Genomic DNA, 12,534 nt, shown 5'->3' with positions numbered 1-12,534 from the left:
CCCCCTCCCCCCACTCTTCTCCACCTCCCCCCACTCCTCTCCGCCTCCCCCCACTCCTCTCCCCCTCCCTCTCCAATCCAAAGAACAGTCATGGTTCCCTGCCCTGTGGAAAGTCCAAGGTCCTCCCCCCTCCATCCATGTCTAGGAAGGTGAACCCTCATCCATTGCTGGTGGGAATGCCTTCTTTTTCTGACTTTGATATCACCTAAAACTTAGCCTTCCTCTCTCACCCATATTTTCTCGCAGTCAAACTACACTGGCTGTGCATTTACTCAACCAGTTTTTAAAGATTAGAAAAATTATGTGTATGGGTATTTTTGCCTTCATATAAGTCTGCAACATGTGTGTACCTAGTGTCAGTGGAGGCCAGAAGTGGGTTCAGATGTTCTGGACCTGGAGTCATCATGTGAGTGCTGGAAACCAAACCTGGATCCTCTGAGAAAGCAGCCAGACTCCTGACTGCTGAGACATCCCTCCAGTCTCAAGATGCCAGTAATTAGTAGTAAAATATTGTTGTATTTATTTAATGTCAGAGCTCAGTGTGTTTCCTTTACTGTGCACTGAATGTAGATTAACTTACTGATAAATCATATTTCATTATTTTTACGATATTTTGTCCCCTTTTACTATTTTCTACTTTTGAGACATGATGTTATTACATGATTTACGATAGCCTGGTACTTGTGACTCCCTGGCTTTGTTCTGTGTGCTAGGACCCAGTCGCAGTCACTGTGATGGACTGAACAAACCTTTCTTCCCTCTCGGCATGTTATGCTGGAGTTGTCATCAAGTTTTGTTTCATCATTGTTAACTCTGTCACCTCTATAAGATGTATCAGGCATTGTTCTGTATCTTCTCTGGCTTCTTACACAACTTAATAATTTTTATATTCCTTAGGTCTTTTAATCTTTTTGCTTTTTAAATTAATTTTTTGGGTTAGTATATGAAGTCCTGGGTTTCATTATGGAATTCATATACCTGTGCTCACATGTTGTCCTCGTTAGGTCCACTTAAAATTTAATTAATTAGTTACACACACTAAAGTATGAAGATATTTAAAGCCCATGAATGCTCAGCAATGGATCTAATTTTTATATGTTCACACCTTACATAAGACAGGTACCAAATAGTTAATGTAAATTCTTAAATATCTGAGTAGTACTCTATCATAAATGCACAATTTTCCCCAAAAGTTTCTATATGTAAGTTGTTGCTCTAAACATTTATAGATTAGTAATTTTGATTTGATGAGGTTTCTAATGTGGTGCTCCTATTGAGACTTTTCTCAACTGGGCCCTGGGGAAAGCATAGTTACAGCCTTGAGTGCATTTTCTAAAGTATATATAAAGGATGAGACATGTTGTGTTTCAGCCAAAGATGCTGCAATGTAAGACACTGACATTTCATCCTTTAATGGAAATTGCTGAAAATTATCCATGATGTAATACTTTAAACGTCACTTCATCATCCCATTCTTATTTGAGGGGTTGAGGAGGGAGCGATGTGTACTTAGAGAGAAAGGGAGTCGCTCAGTGAGATAAGAATTTGAAAAAGAAACACTTTTTGATGATGCAAGGATGTATTCAGAAGCACACGTGTATTGAGAGCCACTGTGACTAGGTGGTGAAAGGAACACATAGCTCTGAGTCTGGGCCCCAAAAGGCTGGCGCACACCTCTTCTCCCCTGGGAGATGCCCAGCTGCTAGACGAATACCCACTGCCCTACAGCCTACATTACAGGAGGATGAGAGGCCATGCGGAACAGAATCAATGTAACCAAGCATGTGTTAGTCCAGCCAGTCTCTAGTGGACACAGACACAGCAGTTTCCTGGGGGGTGGGAAGCTCCCAAACAATGGCAGGGCAGCATTCTTGGAGTAGCTGTCAGTCAGCAATAGCTAATGGACATGATAGACATTTTTTCTCCTATGTATGACCCCGGGCTTTTGACTGTGAGGAGAAGAGATGAGTTGGCGCTCATGACTCCCCGTTGTGTGAGTGCTAGGACAGGGGACATAAACACTATGATCCAGAGCTTGGGCTCTGCACAAGGCCATGGCTCTTTCTCTGCAGCCCCATGTTTATCGCTACCTGATTTAGGAGTAAGGATAAGTGATTTCAGAATCCCGTAACTTACACAACCTAATGGGGGACGAGTGTGTTTGTAGGGGTGGAGCTCCATGATGCAGTGGGATACAAGGTGCACGAGGGAGCTATTGCATCTTTTGGTCCACCGCCATGTTAGTTCTTCGAGCTGCCTCTTCCAGTCAGACAGACCTGAGAACCCGCTGTGCATGTGTGCCTGTGCTCACAGTCACGGAGGGTTTTCGAGGACAGTTTCTAGCATCCTTCCTGCCACCTCCTGGAGGCAGGGTTTCTCTTTTCTGCTGCCCTGCATTTCCAGACCCCTGATTTCCTAGTCTCAGCCTTCCATCTCCTTGTGTCAGTGCTGGGATTACAGATGTCTCCTGATGTTGTTTTGTTGTTGTTGTTGGCTTAGCAGCTGCGAATGAATGTACTGTTACTTTAATCACCCTCTGCCACCCTTCAGTCCCTCAATCAGTGCCCTGTCCTACAGCCCTGGCTCTGACATGGCCACAATATGTAGGTTTAAATTAATTCTTTCATTCTATTTATCAATAAGACTCACGTCAAAGGCTGGGGTGAAAATCTGCTAGCTCAGAGAGGCTGAGTAGCCACTAGCTGACCTTGCTTTTGGCCAGAGGCCCAGCAAGAGATGTGTCTGTTCCCTCTTCCCAGAACCAAGAGGAAGCTCAAATTCCATTCCCCACCCTTTTCTTCCTGTGCATCTTCTCTGTCCATTGCTGGCTTCTCTATGGCTAATTCCAGTCATCTGGTCACTGGATCCACCCCCTGATTCAAAGTTTAACTTTATTGGGAAGTCTTGGGAGTGTCATAGTGTGATCAAAATACCTCACAACATACCCCTGTATTTGGCTTGGTCACATGGATTCTGAGGATCAAGCTCAGGTTAGCAGCCTTGTATGGCGAGTGCTCTTATCCACCGAGTCAGCCGCCAGCCCCGGCAGTCATTTCTTTATGTGCTTAAATGTGCCGTTTTTCATTCACTTTCGACTCAGTCCTCTGCATGCCCTGGGAACCGGAATCAAATCCAGCAGCCAAAAGGCCCAGCAAGCTCTACATCTGCATTTATAGTACATGAGACCACACCCAATGTGGGCTGGTATCCTAACTGCTGCTGGCTGCAGGAGCTCCCACAGCACCGCTTCATCTTCCACTTCAGTGATATTGCCTGTTTCCATACTCAGTAGGGTCCATAAGCAATCACACAGAAATGAAGATTCCTGCATAAAGATTTCAGGATTACTGTTGAAACATTTTTCTGATATATAATCTTACTTAAAGTTTCTAATGGTCTAGAGAAAGATGGAAAAGGTGTACATTCCACACACACCTTCTTAAGTTATTGCTGTATCCTTTCCATCCCCCACCCACTATGCCCAGCCAGGGCATCTGGGTCATGGCCCAGGGGATGTTTGGATGACTGATTGGCTGTCCTGCTTTTCCTGGCCTCCCCTTTCCAGATTTTAATTGGTTTGATTTTGATGGTGACTTCTGTGCTTTGTTGCTCTGGTTTCACATTTATAGTCTGGAGTTTTGTGGGCTACACCTTCACACCGTTTCCTGGACTGAGGAAGATGTGTTGGTGTGAGATGATTGTGGGGCGAGGCTCCCCCCCCCCACGCCAGGCAATGGTGTTGAAAAGTCCTCGCCTCGCCTTTAAAGAGCTATATATCATCTGTCACAGAGCCAACAGGCACATAAATAGGGATGTGTGCTCAGGAAGATCAATCATTCCTTTAATAGTGATCTTGGAGGGATCAGGGCAGCCGTGTGGCTCTGTATCTTTTCTGGCAGCCAATTAGAGCTGCTATTTCTTGGCAAGGGTTTCAAATGGTTTTCTGGAAGTCACATAGACAAGGCTATGAAGGGAGGTGTCAAAGATACAGTTTTCACAGCCGAAGTTCATGTCCAGTAGCTATGGAAGCCAAGTCCAGGAGTTTAAGCTGCGTCACACATTTCGTCTGAGCACTGAGGATCATTCCCTCCCGACACCTTCCAAAAGGGAAGCTAATGATTAGGAATGAAGAAAATGGTGACTGAGAGTGGGCTAGATGGTAATGACAGTGACAAGGACAGAACACCGAATCAAATAAACCAAATCAGAACAAAACCCTTCCATGCCAACAAATACAAAACCCAGCTTCTCCTCGCCTCATCTGCAGTCTCCAGGTTGTCCACCAGATGGCAGTAAGTACACATGGTTTTTCTTCTGTCAGTATCACTGAATACTCTAAGAGTTTTGTGTTACAATGTAAAGAAATCTGTTAACAGCCCTCATATCTCAAGATGTTTGCTCCATGAGAAGGCCAGGCTGCCCCAGGGTGCTTCCGTAAGGTACAAGGGTACACACTCTACCTCACACAGAGGCTCTTCATTTTCCCTGCACTCAGCAGCCTCTCTCCACACACAGGTCCACTGCCGCGCAAACCTACTGCACATATTCACACGCACCTGTCCTGTATTACTCTAGCCCCACCCACTCCACAGAGCCCCATGCCCACTCAGCATGCACATATAATCCATACAATTCTACCACTCACACCCACTCACCAAATGTCTACCCATGAGCACGTATCCCACACATCCACAAATATCCCCACATCTTCACACCCTATATACATCCCTCCTCCTACCCCAGCCACTCCCATATCCAAGCACCACACAGACAAACACGTCCACATACTACACTCTAACATATGTCCACTCACATATACCCCTGCCCCCAACATCACACACACACTACACACATGCACACATCACCCCAACACTACATACACCACACACATACACACCACACACACACACCACATATCATATACCATGCACACTATACACTACATACACACATAGATACCACACACATACTACACATATAGATACCACACATACCACACACACAAACCACACACACACCACACGCACCACACACATACTACACACACACCACACACACACACATATACCACACACATACTACGCAAATGCCATACACACACACCACACGTATACCACACACATACTATACACACACCACACACATGTACCACACACACACACCATACACAAACTACACACACCACACACATACCACACACATACCACACAATACTATACACACCACACACACACACACCATACACAAACTACACACACCACACACATACCACACAATACTATACACCACACACACACACACACACGCACACGCACACTACGTGCTGACACTCACCCACTACACTGCCCACGTCTCCTCCCACATACACACACAAATACACTTCTAAAATCCCTTGGAGTCTCGAGACTGCTGGATACCTGTTTCATTAGTGTCACTTGTTAGGCTTTCAAACCGGTAGTAGAAAGAAATCACCCTACTCCAGGGCCTCCAAAACCTTTACAAAGTCCTTCTTTTTTAAAAATGCACTGGAAAAGACTAATGCTCATCTTTTAACATTATTTGTGTTGGTATTTCTCTTCTTTCGCCTACATTTGAGTGACCTCCTAAAATGTGTCGGCTGGTCACAGTTTGAAAGTCAGAGCTGCAGCAACTTGAGGTCCTCGGACCTCACGCACCTTCCTAGAAGAGAATTTTCCAAGGATTTTCTCTGCTTCCGAAGTGCCACCTTCTGCTTAAACTAGGCATGGCAGTCAGCGTTAGACCATGCTCAACCTGTCGGGGTCCAACCCCTACATAAATTATCTCTCTGGACCTGCATGGAGGCGTGGGAATAATTGAGACAGTTCACACAGCAATATCGGAAGGGAGTCTCAGGGTTCATTCACATCCTGAAGATCACCTGTGTTTATTCTCAAAACAGCTTTTATATCCAAAGGTAAACTGAGGGGAAGTTTATTAGCAATCTGTTTCCAGGGTAGCAGGACTGAAGTCACATCAGCAACCATGGTTGCTCTGTCACTAGCTTGGCTCTTTCCAGGCGATCTCCATAATTACAAAGAAGGGAGCAGAACAGCATCAGCCTGTCCTGAGCCAGGATGTCCCGACACCTGTCTGTAAGTGCTAGGTGACACCTCAGGTGGAAACTGTGGCTCGAGAGCCTGGCCGCCACACGGTGCAGAAATATGTGTCCTGTATAATTTTGCCCCACACAACTCCCAAGAAGCAAAACAGCTCTCGGCGGAACAATTCCCAGGCTCTCACTATATCAAACACACGTCTCACGCCATGGAGTGGCGGGTACTCGGGCCACAGGGATGTGGTCCCTTGACACTGCCTGCGTTCCTGATTACCTTCCCTTTCCCCATAAATCATATCAAAGCATACCAACAGCTCTTCCACTTCCACCATAAATTAAAAAAAAAATATTTGCATCCCTGTCAAACGTCTTTCTTATTGAAAAGTTTCCATATCATTTAAATGTAGGCACCCTACCTGAGAATTTCTCGTCCTATGAGACACAGTAATGGGCACTAACGGGGAAAAAACTATACATTTTGGTGAAAATTGATCTCTGCCAACATTTTCAGTACCTTATCTGTTGTATCATGAGGTATTATTTATTATTCACGGAGGAACCTGTTCCTCCGACTCTTGGCTGTTTTAGATAGCTAAGGGATAGCAGCTACAGAAGGCCATTTATTTAGGGGGAGAGCCCTAGACTCTGTTAGCAAAATTAACTTCATTCTATCTTTATCAGTTTCTGTTTCATTTATCAGAATTCTGTGAGGTTTTGATTTGCAACTTGGGAAGGAGAAATATTTGTATTGGAGGGAAGAGAATCTGGGAACAAAGAAGGAAGTACCCTGTACACACCTTTCGGCCTTTGCGATGACGAAACAGCCCCAGGGGACCAACTGTGATAATGGCCACGCCAGGAGGAAGTGGATTGAACACGGAGCCCACACTCCGTTTCTATATTCCAATTGCTTTGAGAGTGGGTAGAAAGGGTGCACACAACAGGAAGGGGCATTAAAAACAAAACAAAACAAACCATTCCTGTAGCTTAAGTTCAGAAATTTCTAGAAGGTCCCAGGGCATCGTTTTCCACGCTGATGTGTCCTGTGTCTGAAGCCGCATAGGCAGGAGATGGAGAGTGCTGGAGATCACACTGGGCCCGCTCTTCTCAGCAAGGACCCATGCTTCTGCACACCGCCTGTCTTCAGTCGGGGCTCTGGGCAGGCAGCGTCGCCCAGGGACTCGGCCTCTCACCCCTCCTCACATCTGGAGCTGGGCAACAGCAGCTTTTGAATGGGGAAGCAATTTAAAAATCAGTCATGTTTTGATCCCTCAGGCCTGGCTTCCTCTGATTAATACGCTCGGCTTCCTAGGCCCTACCCGCAGCCTCCTCGGGCTCCCACCCTGCAAGTCAGCGCCTGAAGCCTCCGGCTTTTACCTTTGAGCACAACCAGCCTCCCCAGAAGGACGCGCCCAGCGCTGGCTGACCTTGCCAGGAGGAATTCCTCTCCGAGGCTCTGGGCTTCTTTCCTGCTTCCCTTCGGGCTGTCACTCCTGGTCATGCTTGCCTTTGACCCTGAATAAATTTCACTGGTGTCCCAATAGGACGGCTGCTGGTTTTGCTTCTTTCTTTTTTCTTCTTTTTTATATTTTTTAATTGAAAGTAAACCTTTAAAGCTGGCTGGCACCCAAGAAGTGTTCATGAGGATTGCAGCTGGGCAAGGGAGCCTCAAACAGGAGCCAGAGCCCCACTCTGTCCTCTCCTGCTTAGGGCAGAAGCCACTGGGCTCTGTGGGCTCCTGGACTACTTAGCTTTCAAGTTAGCTTCTGCGTAAAAAGATAGGATTGTGGATTTGGGGAAAATGTGCGGTGATTTGAAAAGCTGTGCTGTCTTTGAATCTCTCTTACACACACACACACACACACACACACACACGCATGCACGAAGGCACCCACGTGCAAGATGAGAGGGAGCGAGATTCCAGACAGAATATATTGGGGTACGTTGCTGAAGGAAATACATTTAAGAAAATCACACTTAAATTTCAGTTTTGAGTATCAGGAGTGGCGATGTCCTGGATGGCAAGGGGCCCTCACCAGTCTCTTTAGGTGACTTTATTTGAAACTAGCCCTGTAGGTTGATGATTCTTCCCCAAATACATTTTTAAAAAATATGAATATATTTAGAAAAATTATATGATTAATACTTCTGTATCTTACAGAACCAATGGTAGCTAGTAGCTTCCATCTTTGGCTTACCTTGACGTCTATGTGAGTAAGTGTGCACACTTTCTTGCTGATCTCCTTGAAATTAAGTTGCAGGTACCAAGACCCTTCACCCCTCACTGCAGACCCCCGTGTCTTTCCTGTGAGGCTGTTTCTACACAAACATACCACAGTGACTAAGGAAATCAATGGAGCTGCTATGAGGGCAGACTGAGGGTCAGGGCTCTACAGCAGGCACTGCCTCAAAAAGGGAATAAATGAGCAAGCAAACGCTCCCTAGTAGCATCTATTATCCAGTAGGTCTTCCAACTGTAAACTGTTTTCAACAACTGGCTTTTATTTTTAAGGTTCAGTCAAGGCTCACACATTATGCTTGACCAGTGACCAGCTCTCTCTGGTCTCCCTGAGGTAAGACCCACACACAATGTGCAGCCTTCCCTGTGTGGTGTGGAATATTGATTTAAGATGTGTTAAGATTCATTTATGCTGTGGAATATTTGTTTAATGATGCAAAGATGTGCTGCATTCTTTTATGTTGCATTGGTTTAACTCTGTAAAGTTGTATTACTTTGCCTGTCTAAAACATCTGATTGGTCTAATAAAGAGCCGAATGGCCAATAACTAGGCAGGGCAGGGATAGGTGGGACTGCCAGGCAGAGAGAATACATAGGAGGAGGAATCTAGTCTCTAAAGAGAGCCAAGGAGCGAGAAAAGGAGAAGAGGAGGATGCCAGGGGACAGCCACCCTGCCACACAGCCAACCATGGAGTAAGGAGGAAAAAAACAGTCTAGTGTAAAGAAAGGTAAAAATCCCAGAGGTAAAAGGTAGTCAAAGAGAATAGGATAGTTTAAGTTAAAAAAGCTGGCTAGAAACAAGCCAAGCCAAGGCTGGGCTGATAAGTAAGAATATGTCTCCATGGATTTATTTGGGAACTAGGTAGTAGGCTCCCAAAGAGTTAAAAAAAAAAGTCAATTACATTTAGCTTTCCAACATGAGACTTGAATATCCACCTAGAGCCTGAGAAAGCTGGAAAACAAAAGAAAAGAAAAAAGAAAAAAAAAAGAAAAAAAATGGATATGGCTCCTTTAAGAGTCTCTGCCATACAATGGAGCACTTAAACAGCCTTTTTCACATTAAATAGAAACAAAAAGCAAAGTAAAAATGTCTGCCACAGTGTGGGCACCCACTTCCTAGAGTGGGGGATTGAATATACACATTTTAAACAGGTCACACACATCTGACATGGCCTGTGAGCTGAGGAGGGTTGAGCCAGCCACCATGCCTCGGCAGAGGGCCCATCAGCAGAGGACCCAGCTGTAGCTCAGCGGCTTTTCTGTTCATGCTAACAAAAAGGCTAGAGATATGCAGTAAGCAGGTTCAGACTGAAAAAATAAATCTTCTAAATAGGTTATAGCATGTTTAAAATGTGTGTAGGCTTAAAAAAGAAAAGAGAAGGGTTATAGACAGTCACAGAAAGAAACAAATAGTTAAAAAAATACAGTCTTTAAAGAAAGAAGTAAAGTAAAAAAAATAACCCACATAAAGATGAAAATACACAGGGAATATGGATCTTGTGTGGTATTATGTTGTCTTTGATTTTTTGATTGCTGATAAGCAAACAGCAGCTTGTGAGAGACATGGGATTGAAGGAGGGACTGCTGGAACAAACCAGCCTAGATATCAAGTTGACCAGGGGATCTTTAAAGGTGATGCATATTAACAGAGTTTACAGCTGTCTTCCCAGGACTTGGCCATCACCTCAGTTTTCTCAGGGACCCCTAAAGATGCCTTATCAACAGACAACATGTCTAGAGAGGATGACTGCTGTCTAGAGAACACAATACCCACATTCACAAGAGTTGGTGTGGGTGGTTTTTGGTTATTTGGTGGGTTATGAATGTTATTATTTAGGAGAATATAGGAATATAGGATAAAAAGGCAACTATTAATCATAGATATTTTGCATTGGCATGGTCTTTGATATATTGAAACAAATTTAAAGTTATTTTTGTTAAACTATACGTTACATGAGGGCTGGGCTCATTGGGGTTTTTGTCCCACCCGGTTCCCCAGCCGTTTAGTCCCAGAGAAAATCACATAGAGATCTTTATAAGTTATGAAACTGATTGGCCCATTAGCTCAGGCTTCTTGTTAACTCTTGTAGCTTATTGACCCATTGCTCTTATCTACATTAGCCACATGGCTCAGTACCTTTCTCAGCCGTGTAGGTTACATTTTGCTTCTCGGTGGTCTAGGCAGGAATGGGAGGAATGAGCTTCCTCCTTCCTAGAATTCTCCTGTTCTCATTGCCCTGGCTCTACTTCCTGTCTGTTTGACCCACCTCTACTTCCTGCCTGGCCAATCAGCGTTTATTTAAAACATGATTGACAGAATACAGACAATTCTCCCACACAACTATATATGTTTTGACTCCTGTTTGGGGTATTGTGCTATGCAACTCATTTAAAAATGTATTATGTAATTAAGAAATGAGGTTAGTAGTTAATCTATAGTAATCAAACTTGTAGTCTTGTTAGGTAGTTTTCAAGGTTAAACAGATATATTTTAGACAGATGATCTTCAAACACTTCAAAGACCTACATAATATGGCATAAAGGATGGTGAGCACTGAAGAAACTCCACATGGAGATTGCTTTCAATGTGGCAAGATTAGCCATCTAGGCAAAAAGCTTCTCTTGCCTTTACTGCTGACAGTATGCTATACAGAATCAACATGCAGAACACAGGAAAAAGACTGTTGAATTTTGACAAGACAAGGAAGGATAGTCATTTAAGATTCCTACTTCATAGAAGAGTCTGCCAGATATTCTGCTGGACACAGAGAAAGGTGACTGATAAACTTTGCCAATACAAGGTGGGACAGTCTTTCAAATTTCCTGTTTTGTTGAAAAATCTGCCAGATATTCTGCCAGATAGGCAGAAGATGGATGCCCCAACATTGCTGAGGAACTTTGGGTATCTGTCCAGGTAACCAGATGTCTCTGTTGTAAGGTAATATATCCTTCTGGGCTCTTTGATGGAACTAAAGACTAAATAGTTAGAGTTATAGTTTTTCTTAGTTATGACAGAAAATAAATAAGGTATAAACTTTGGACTCACTAAGATAAGATAGATAATGGACTATTTTCTCTAAATTTATTTTCTAGATACAAATAAACTGAATATTATAAATGTTATACTTTCTTGATAATTGTTTTGTTGTATATAGTTTTACTAAAGTTAATTCCTTTTATTTTATTTAGATAAAAGGGGAAATGTGGAATATTAGTTTAAAATGTGTTACGTTAGTTTATGCTGTGGAATGTTTGTTTAATGATGCAAAGATGTGTTGCATTCTTTTAGGTTGTATTTGTTTAACTCCATATAGCTATGTTACTTTGTCTGTCTAAAACACCTGATTGGTCTAATAAAGAGTTGAACAGTCAATAGCTCGGCAGGAGAGGGATAGGATGGGCTTCCAAACAGAGAGAATAAATAGGAGGAGAAATCTAGGCTCAAGAGAGAAAGAGGAGCGAGGAAAGGAGAAGGCAGGAAGGATGCTGGGGCCAGCCACGCCGCCCCCACAGCCAGTCATGGAGTAAGAAGGGAAGATATATAGAAGAAAGAAAGGTAAAAAGCCCAGAGGGGAAAGGGAGAAGAAGAGAAATAAATTTAAGTTTGAAAAGCTGACTAGAAAGAAGCCAAGCTAAGAACAGGCATTCATAACAAAGAATAAGTCTCTGCGTATTTATTTGGTAGCTGGGTGGCAGGATCCCAAGGGACAAGAAACCCAACTACACCTGTATACCCTGGTGAATATTCATATAAGTATACCAGCACAAACTGCCACAGAGTGACACACAGAATATTTCTAACATCTCAGAAGGGGTTCCATACCTTCTCAGCACTCAGCCCCTAGATTAAGTAAAGACACAACACAACTGTAATCGCTCGGATGTTTGGATCAGAATACGAATTGGCTGAGTCGCTCAGGAAAACAGTTTGTGCTATGGCGTGGCTATAAAATGTGTCCCGCAGGTTTATGTGTTTGAGCAGTTGGTCCCCAGCTTGCAGCGCTGATTTGGGAGGCTGTGGGTCCTTTAGGAGGTAGAGCCCTGCTTGCAGATGTGTTGTACTAGAGGCAAACTTTTTACAACTTTTCTTATTATTTTTTTTTAAATTATGGCATGCATGTGTGAGTGCTCATCCATGAATGCTATGGTATATATGGAGGACACACGCTATGGTATATATGGAGGACACACGCTATGGTATATATGGAGGACACACGCT

Source organism: Alexandromys fortis, unplaced genomic scaffold, assembly GCF_014885135.2.
Source record: "Alexandromys fortis isolate MF-2015 unplaced genomic scaffold, M_Fortis_MF-2015_v1.1 scaffold_104, whole genome shotgun sequence".
NCBI lineage: Eukaryota > Metazoa > Chordata > Mammalia > Rodentia > Cricetidae > Alexandromys > Alexandromys fortis.
Note: the sequence above shows the minus strand (reverse complement) of the source record.